Genomic DNA, 8232 nt, shown 5'->3' on the forward strand with positions numbered 1-8232 from the left:
TCATAAGCATGTCTTGGGTCACCACACATCTCTATCATTTTCTGACGGTCACCGGACAGAGCATGGAAAGACTACCACACTTATAAGAGAACCACATCAGTAATGTAAAAAAGCAAGCAAGCAAACAAAAACACCTCACTTAGTGCCATTGAGTCAACGCCGACTCCCAACAAGCCTAAGGGACAGGGTGGAACTGCCCCTGCACGGGGGTCTTACTATCACGGTAGGTCAGGACTATAGAAGGAAATCCCTTCCATATTTGAAACTAAGAAAAAGAGGTGTATGTTTTGGAGAAAGGCCATGCTGGCTTGGTACTGTGTACCCTGTACTGTGTAGAAGGGAGAACTGGGATAGACAGATAGATAGTTGTTAATGAGGGTGGTTTTAATACAAGAACTTTCTCAAACAAAACAACAACAATAACAAAATAAACAACTTTCTCAATAATAAAATAAGTTACGTTGGAAGTCGTTGAAATGATTCAATAAAATTCTGTCTATTTAATTCTTGAATGTTGTGTTAGAACAATGTGGACCACTTAGCCCCCATAATTACTGGTTGTAATCTCTGGTAGAACTTTAGTTTTTCTCTCATAACCCAGGCAATGCTCAAGAAGTGAATTAGGCCAATTGCTTCAAAATATGAACTGAGGAAGAGACAATAACTCATATATCATTAAGTTCTCTAAAGAAGAAAAGTAGCCTCACATTTCAGTCATGGTAGCATCATTTGAATTATCATCAATAACTGAAGCTCTTAATTTGAAAGCAAAACTTTCAAGTAAATATAAATGAACTATGGTCAAATTCACCAGTGGACATGATAACTTAGAGGCAGAAAAAAATCAAACATTTTATTTTGAAGCTTATCAGTTAAGGGTTTTGAAAATCAAACTTACTCTTGGGAAGGTGCATCACGGAAATGAGAAAAAGAAACATGAAGGAGCAATCAAGAGGCACTGAAAGAAATGAGAGGAGAGAAGAGGAGAGAGCAGGCAAGAAAGGAGGGGTGGGGGCAGCAAGAGGAGAGGTGAGTAGATGGGCGTAGGAAACAAGGGTGGAAGGGAAGGCGAGGTCCAGGGGGAATGTGTGTGTTCTCTTTCTCATTCCAGCGCCTTTCAACAGGAGGACCGAAAGAGTAGTGAGGAAAAAAGATTTATTTTTTAAACATGTACAATTATGGAGAAAAAACCACGACATGCCAAAATGTTGAAAAAAAGCAGCCCCTGAACTCTGACTAGAAGATTATGGAACTCCAAAAATATACCAGACTGTGAGAACTACCACCTACATTTGCAATGTTTTACAAGTTAAAAATGTCACAGTGCATAAAAATAGTTTGCTCACCCCTATGGACTGGGGGCTGGTAGTTTAACTTGAGAAGCAGGCTGTGCTATAGTTTGAATAGTCTAAATATGCAGTCACAGCATGGAAGCAAAATGAAAAATGGCTTTCATCAGAATTTTCTTGTGTCCAAGAAACATATTTAGTCTTTTATTCATATTTATTTTATATTTCTCTTGAAGTCTCAGGGAGGAAAAAATGTAATACCTCTGTTTTCAGATATGCTTGTAATCAATTATCTCTACCACAAAGTGATTGTGTCAGGTTTTGTCATGATGGCATAGAGGATTATTCATGTTTCAGAACACACACACAACACACACAGAGCCAAAGGACAACCAAACTGGCTAAGATCATTAAAATGTGAAACAATGCTGCAACGTTTCTTAAGAACAAAATATGTTGATTCCTAAAGAGACGCTGTGGAACCTGAACAGGAAGACTTTAAAGGGCTCCGCTTCCCTGTGTTCCGCACAGTAGCTCACTGCTGAAAAGCTTCCAACTTTGATCACACAGCCACACACAAAAGGGGCTCTCTTCCAACCTCTTTTCATTCTCTGTTCAGAGCGCTCTCATTTTCTCTTGTGTTTCTTCTGCTGCTCAGTCCTGGGGCGTTCGTAAACACCAAAGGTGTCCCAAACATATGGCTAACCACAAGGTTTCTGTGTGGGGTTTGGCTTTGAGTGTATCTGATGATTACCCATTTCAAGTAGCAAACCAGCGGGTGATTCTCTGAGCCGAGCAGGTCGACATTTGGCTCCAAATGATCTGGGAGTGGATTTCTCCTGTTTGAGGATTGCCCATTTGTGTAACGGCCCAGCTTCTGTTCCTTTGACCCCTTGGTCACCTTTGCCTCCTGGTGATCAAGCTGCAGTGATATCTCCTTCCATTGTTTGGAAGCCACAGCCTCTCAGCCAAGACCAGGTGGGAACGCAGGAGCAGGTGAACATTACGCATCAGCAGAAACAGAAACATATTTTGAAATGGGCTCCACTCACATTTGAGGTTCTTATTTCGTTTTTGAACTTTTTCTTCTTTTTTTAAAATTAACTTGTGGATTTTGTTTTAACACTGACTTGGCTGATGTAATGAAAAATATATTGATAATGGAAAGTTAAAGGGCTCATTTTTTATTTTCCCTTTATCAGAGGGAAAGTTAAGATGCTCTTTGAAGTCTTTCAAACATCTGCGGTTGCATAAGGGTTTCCACATAGCGTAACTTGGTAACAAGTTATCTCCCCCCCCACCCCCCACTTTCTCTTTGAAGATACAGTTCTCTGTGCCAGGAACATTCTTTTATTTCTTTTGCTAAATTCCTTGGGAAAGCCTATCAAAGCAGATACCAGGGAGTTGCTTATGTCATTTTTATGTGCCTCTATAGACCCTTTACTCTGAATTCATAGATCCTATTTTAATTGAAATTAATTAATTAGATGTGCAATTATCAAGTAGATATTATGTTTAGAGTTTATCTTCCACTACTACACATTCTACTTGGGATGGGATGATGCCCATTTTGTTTCATATGTGTGAGTTTTTAACAGAGCTTCTGGTTCATGTGGGAACATGACACATATTTTTTCATGAAAAAAAAAAATTTTGAATGAAAACCTCAATAATTTCCCCCTGTGTTAGTCTGGGTTGACTAGAGTAAAAATTTCACAGACACTCATATGTGTAGAAGACAGCGCTTGATATACAAGAGCAGTTGAATATTGAAAAAACATCCCAGCCTAGTCCAGATCAAACCCATAAGTCCAATATTAGCCCATATGTCCAAAACTAATCTATAAAGCCCTCTTCAGTCTCACAAAACACATCCACTGATGCCAAATGCAGGAAGATCACAGGCCAGTAGGTGGAACGTCTTGCGGATCCAGTGGCAGTGTGACTATCTCTGTGCTGGAGGGTGCTCCATGTGGCTCCTCTATATCCAGAGCTCTAGAGCAGGCCCATGTGTCTTGTCAACCGAGATGTCTCACAGAGAGTGAATGTGTGTCTTGCCTCTACCCATCTATTTATCTCCTTAGCGCCTCCAAATGAGGTCATCAAGCTGTGACCTGATTGACAGGCTAAACTCCACCCCTTCACTCATAAATCTCAAATTGACAACAGATTATGTAACTGCCACACCCCCAATTATTTATTTATTATTATTATGGCAAGGCATACATTTTAAAAAAACATAACTGCTTGGTCAATTCAATAAATCTACCCTTACAGGGCAAAATTAAGTAGGGAAGTCCAAAACGGAGGTTAAGCGAAAATGGGACTTGTTCCTTTTTTTAGCCACCTACCATAGTAACTGTGACCCAGCCTGCTGACAGTGCAGTGAATCTCAAGATTGGTGGTTCAAACCCACCTCTCACTCCCTGAGAGAAAGATGAAGTTGTTTATTCCCCTAAAGAGTTGCAGTCACAGAAACTCTAGCAATCACTGTTATCCTGATGTGTAGCATCCCTAAGACTCAAAAGAGCCTGAAGGGCAGTGCGTTTTGTTTGGGGCTTGTTTTTTTCTAAAGGTAATAATAGAATGATTTTAGGAATTCAAATCTAAATATCAGAATTGAGTCCTACCTATTTGGTAAATTACTTCACTGTTCACCTCTCCAATTCCTACTCTGGAAGCATCAGGTACTGGAAAGCATCAGGTACTGGAGTGTTGTGAGGAACAAAATGAGATAAGGCATTGAAAACCCCATACAAAGTTATACAATTGTCTTTTCCTCCTTTTTCTTTTAACACCTCATCTGATGGACAGATACACTCTCAGCATTTACTAAAAAGCTATGGTTTACACATTCTGGATCTTCTATAGGCAATACCATAAGTCCAAGTTATTTTTGCTAACAAAACATATTTTTTCCTAAATGTCTGCTGTGACTAGATAATTTAAATATGCATAATACAAACAATAGCCATACTTAAATTTGAATAATTATTTTCAGTTTTATAGATTTAGAAACTGAGACTCAGAAATCACACCTGGGTTTAAAATCTCTATCAAAAGTAAAATACCATAATTGATTAAGAAACTCGTGGATTTGTTAAGAATTTTAGACTTTAACAAGCTTGTGGGGAAAATACTAAAAGAGATGTGAACCTCATGAATGTTGTTCCAAACCCATTTTAACTTTAGACGCATGTTAGAAAATGCACAGATGAACAAAACTTGCATAAAATTTCATGGTTTTAATTACTTGCCTTAAGCCAATCCATGAACCTTTAGTTTAATCACCCCTGCACTAAAATACTATAAGTCTCGTGACATAAAATCCGAGTGAGTGGCAGGTCAGTTGAAAGCTAGTTCAATGTGGCTCCTGGACAGCTAAGCAGACTTGTAAGAGTAGCAACATGGACACTTTAGGGCATATGTAATTCTGAGTTGTTAGCGACCCTCCTGTGCACTACAGGATAGTTAGCAATATCTCTTGTGCCTCCGCTTATAAAGAGTCAGCTGTGAAATTACAAATGTCTATCAGAATTGCCTCTTGAGAAACTGAGCTAAACCCAACTGCATACTAAGGCATTGTGACAAAACAAGATTCTGTTCGAAGTTTATATATTTATGAAAATTTGTGTTTCTTGAACCTTCAAGGTCTGATTTGGCGGGGTGCCTTGAAGGTCTCAGGCAGTTGGAAACTGACTGCTTCTTCTTTCAATGCCTTCCAATCAATTGCAATTCATGGCAACAAGTCCATGTGTGTCCAAGCAGGCTTATGTGCAAAGCTGAACACCACTAACTCAAAGACTGGCAGTTAGGATCCATCCAAAGGCGCATTAGAAGAACATCTGCAGATCTGCTTGGGAGAGATTGCAGCCATTGGAAACTTTATGCAGTGCCAATCCAGCCTGACGCACGGGGTGACCAGGAATTGGGATCAACTCCAGGACGTCTTCTGGTGACTGTGTGCTCACAAACATCTTCTCCCACATCACACCATTTAGGTCTTTAGGAATGTATCCATGCCTTCCCTGGAGGAAGATAAAACTACATACTCATCTTACTGTGGATTTCCTTAACTAAGACTGGGTTTTATAAAAAGAAAGTTCAACAGTCAAAGCACTACATTTGCGTGGAGTCATAAAGAAACAAAAAGAGTAAGAGTGCTGTATTTTAGAATTTGAAGTCACCGGAGAGCTGAGCGTGCTGGAATCTGGAAGGTCACTGAGAGAGCTTTGGATTGTAGTTAGTGCTCTGCCAAATATGGAGTGGAAGACATAGTGATTAATTCCCACCTCCTAGACCCAACCTTCATCCTGGATTTCATCTACTTAAAGAGGAAAAAAAGGGTATCAAGGAAGAACATGGTGGAAATAACCAAATACATTGTATTAATCTCATTTAATACTCAGCTTAAACCAGAATACTAACTCTTCCCCTTACTGCTGAAAATATTGATTTTCATGGATATTAAAAATCATAATGATAACTTGTCTACCTGCAAACATTCATTAAGTCTTACAATCCAACTTTGAACTGAGGCCTGATTATATAGCTTCTGCTTTTCTCCTTGATTCCTTCCTCTGCTTCCCTTTTCCGGGGCCTTTTTCTCCACAGTTTCCATTTTCTTCTTTTCTTTCACCTCCCCCCCCCCCACTCTTTCCTCCTTTAGTTGTTCCTTAACCATTTTAAACTCTTACATGAAATTTTAGGTAAAGTGTTAATGTAATAAATTAATACCCCTGGACCACTTCTCAATTCATTAACTTTTAAGTACTAAGCTTTATTAATTGGTAAGATAAAATTCAGCCACTTCATGATATTCTCTCAGCTTTTTAAAAATTTAATCATTTCATTGGGGGCTCTTACAGCTCTTATAACAATTCATACATCCATTGTGTCAAGCACATTTGTACATATGTTGCCATCATCCTTTACAAAACATTTTCTTTCTACTTGAGCCCTTGGTATCAGCTCACTTTCTCCCTCATGAGCCCTTGATAATTTATCTTTTTTTTCATGCCTTACACTGACCACTTTCTCCCTTCACCCATGTTTCTGTTGTTTGTCCCCCTTTGCAGTGGGGGGAGGAGGGTCTTATACATCAATCAATGTGATTGGTTCTCCCTTTTTCCTCCTACCTTGCTTTGGTCTAGCCAGATTTGTAAGGTAGAATTCGGGTTATGATAGTGGGTGGTGGTGGTGGTGGAGCATTAAAGAATTAGAGGAATATTGTATGTTTTATAGGTGCTACACTGCACTTTGGCTGGCTCGCCCCTTCCTCATAACCCTTATGTAAGGGGATGTCCAATTGTTTACAGATGGATTTGGGGTCTCTACTCCACCCCCCACCCCCACCTCTCACCTACCTCATTAGCATCAATATGATTGTTTGTTCTGGGTCTTCTGATGCCTGGTACCTGATCCTGTTGACACCTCATGATCACACAGGCTAGTGTGCTTCTTCCATGTGGACTTTGTGGTTTCACAGCTAGATGACCACTTGTTCATCTTCAAGCCTTTAAGACCCCAGATGCTATATCTTTTTATAGCCGGTCACCATCAGTTTTCTGCACCACATTTGTTTAAGCACCCATCTTGTCTTCAGTGATTGTGTTGGGAAGATGAGCATCACAGATTGCCAGGTTATTAGAATAAAGTGTTCTTTCATTGAAGGAGTAGTTGAGGAGAGGCCCATTATCAATCTTCTACCTTATTATTTAACATATAATATATTTCCATAGAACTATGTCCCTATCATTATGTATAATATATAAAGACATTTACATATGAAGCAGTGAACCAATAGAGAGGTCTGCAGTGCCAGCCCCAATCCCAGCTACGTGAACCACCTCCCCAGAAGAGCTACAGAGGACAGCACTGAAGCTACAGCTCAGGGAGAGGGGCCCAAACTAAGAAGGAAAAAAGAGAAAGAGAGTGAAATGCAACCTGGACCACCAAGCCCCAAGGATGATATTCCTGCTCAGAGCAGGCAATGCACAGAGAAGACCTAGGGATGGCCCCACCATGAGAAATGGTGACCCCTCACTGACCCAAGGTGCATTCAGTGACAACACTGGAGACACAGTGTAGGAATTGTGCCCCATATGATCCTACCACACACCTGGGCGAAACATGAAGGGCATCCAACAGAGTAGCAAAGGGAATAAAACAATTGAGGTCTCAGAGGAATCCCAAAAATAGACTTTGGGGGCATGCATGACATCTCATCAGACTCTACTAGAACGCACACATAAAGGTCAACAGACAGACCTGGAACTATTTTTGGGGGGGCTTTTGTTTTGCTTTTCACATCTTTCTAGATAAAATAGGCAGGATAAACAATCCCAAGGAGCAAACAATGGGACTGACGGTTCTAGGGAGACATGGGAGACAGAGAGAGGGGAGAAAGGGAGTAAAGCAGGGAGCCAACAAACCCAGGCACAAGGGAATAACAAGTGATCTAAACTTGATGGTGAGGAGAGTGTAGGATGTCTGGTGGCGCTTGATCATTGTAGCTGAGAGGAATTACTGGAAGCCAAATGAACATCAAACATGTAGTGGGACAGGAGGAAAGTAAAAGGAAATAAAGGAAAGAACTAGGAGACAAAGGGCATTTATAGAGGTATAAAGACAGGTACAAGCTTCTCATTTTCAATTCCCTTCAACTTCTCCAGAAATAACTATTTATTAAATTTAGTTTTTATCATCATCTTATCTTTTTAATTTATATGTACACACATACATACATTTACCTGAATCACATAGAATTGAGAACAGATGGAAACATTAAGGAGAAGCTACTCAAACTATAGGTGAGGTAAGTTCAATCATGGATTTTCTTTAACTCACATTCACTCCCATCCTCAAGAAAAGTCCTATTCCCAACTGTAAAGTAAAATACAAGGGAAAACAAGCGATCCAAATTGGTGGGGAGGTGGGTGTG

At 40.0% G+C, this 8232-nt stretch overlaps 1 pseudogene; it reads right to left on the bottom strand.

Annotated features, from left to right (window-relative positions):
- Positions 1-5122: 5122 nt before the first annotated feature.
- LOC101649143 overlaps positions 5123-8232 on the bottom strand; it is a 29117-nt pseudogene continuing 26007 nt past the window's right edge.

Source organism: Echinops telfairi, unplaced genomic scaffold (genome assembly GCF_000313985.2).
Source record: "Echinops telfairi isolate 266 unplaced genomic scaffold, ASM31398v2 ScPeMD7_443;HRSCAF=831, whole genome shotgun sequence".
Classification (NCBI taxonomy): domain Eukaryota; kingdom Metazoa; phylum Chordata; class Mammalia; order Afrosoricida; family Tenrecidae; genus Echinops; species Echinops telfairi.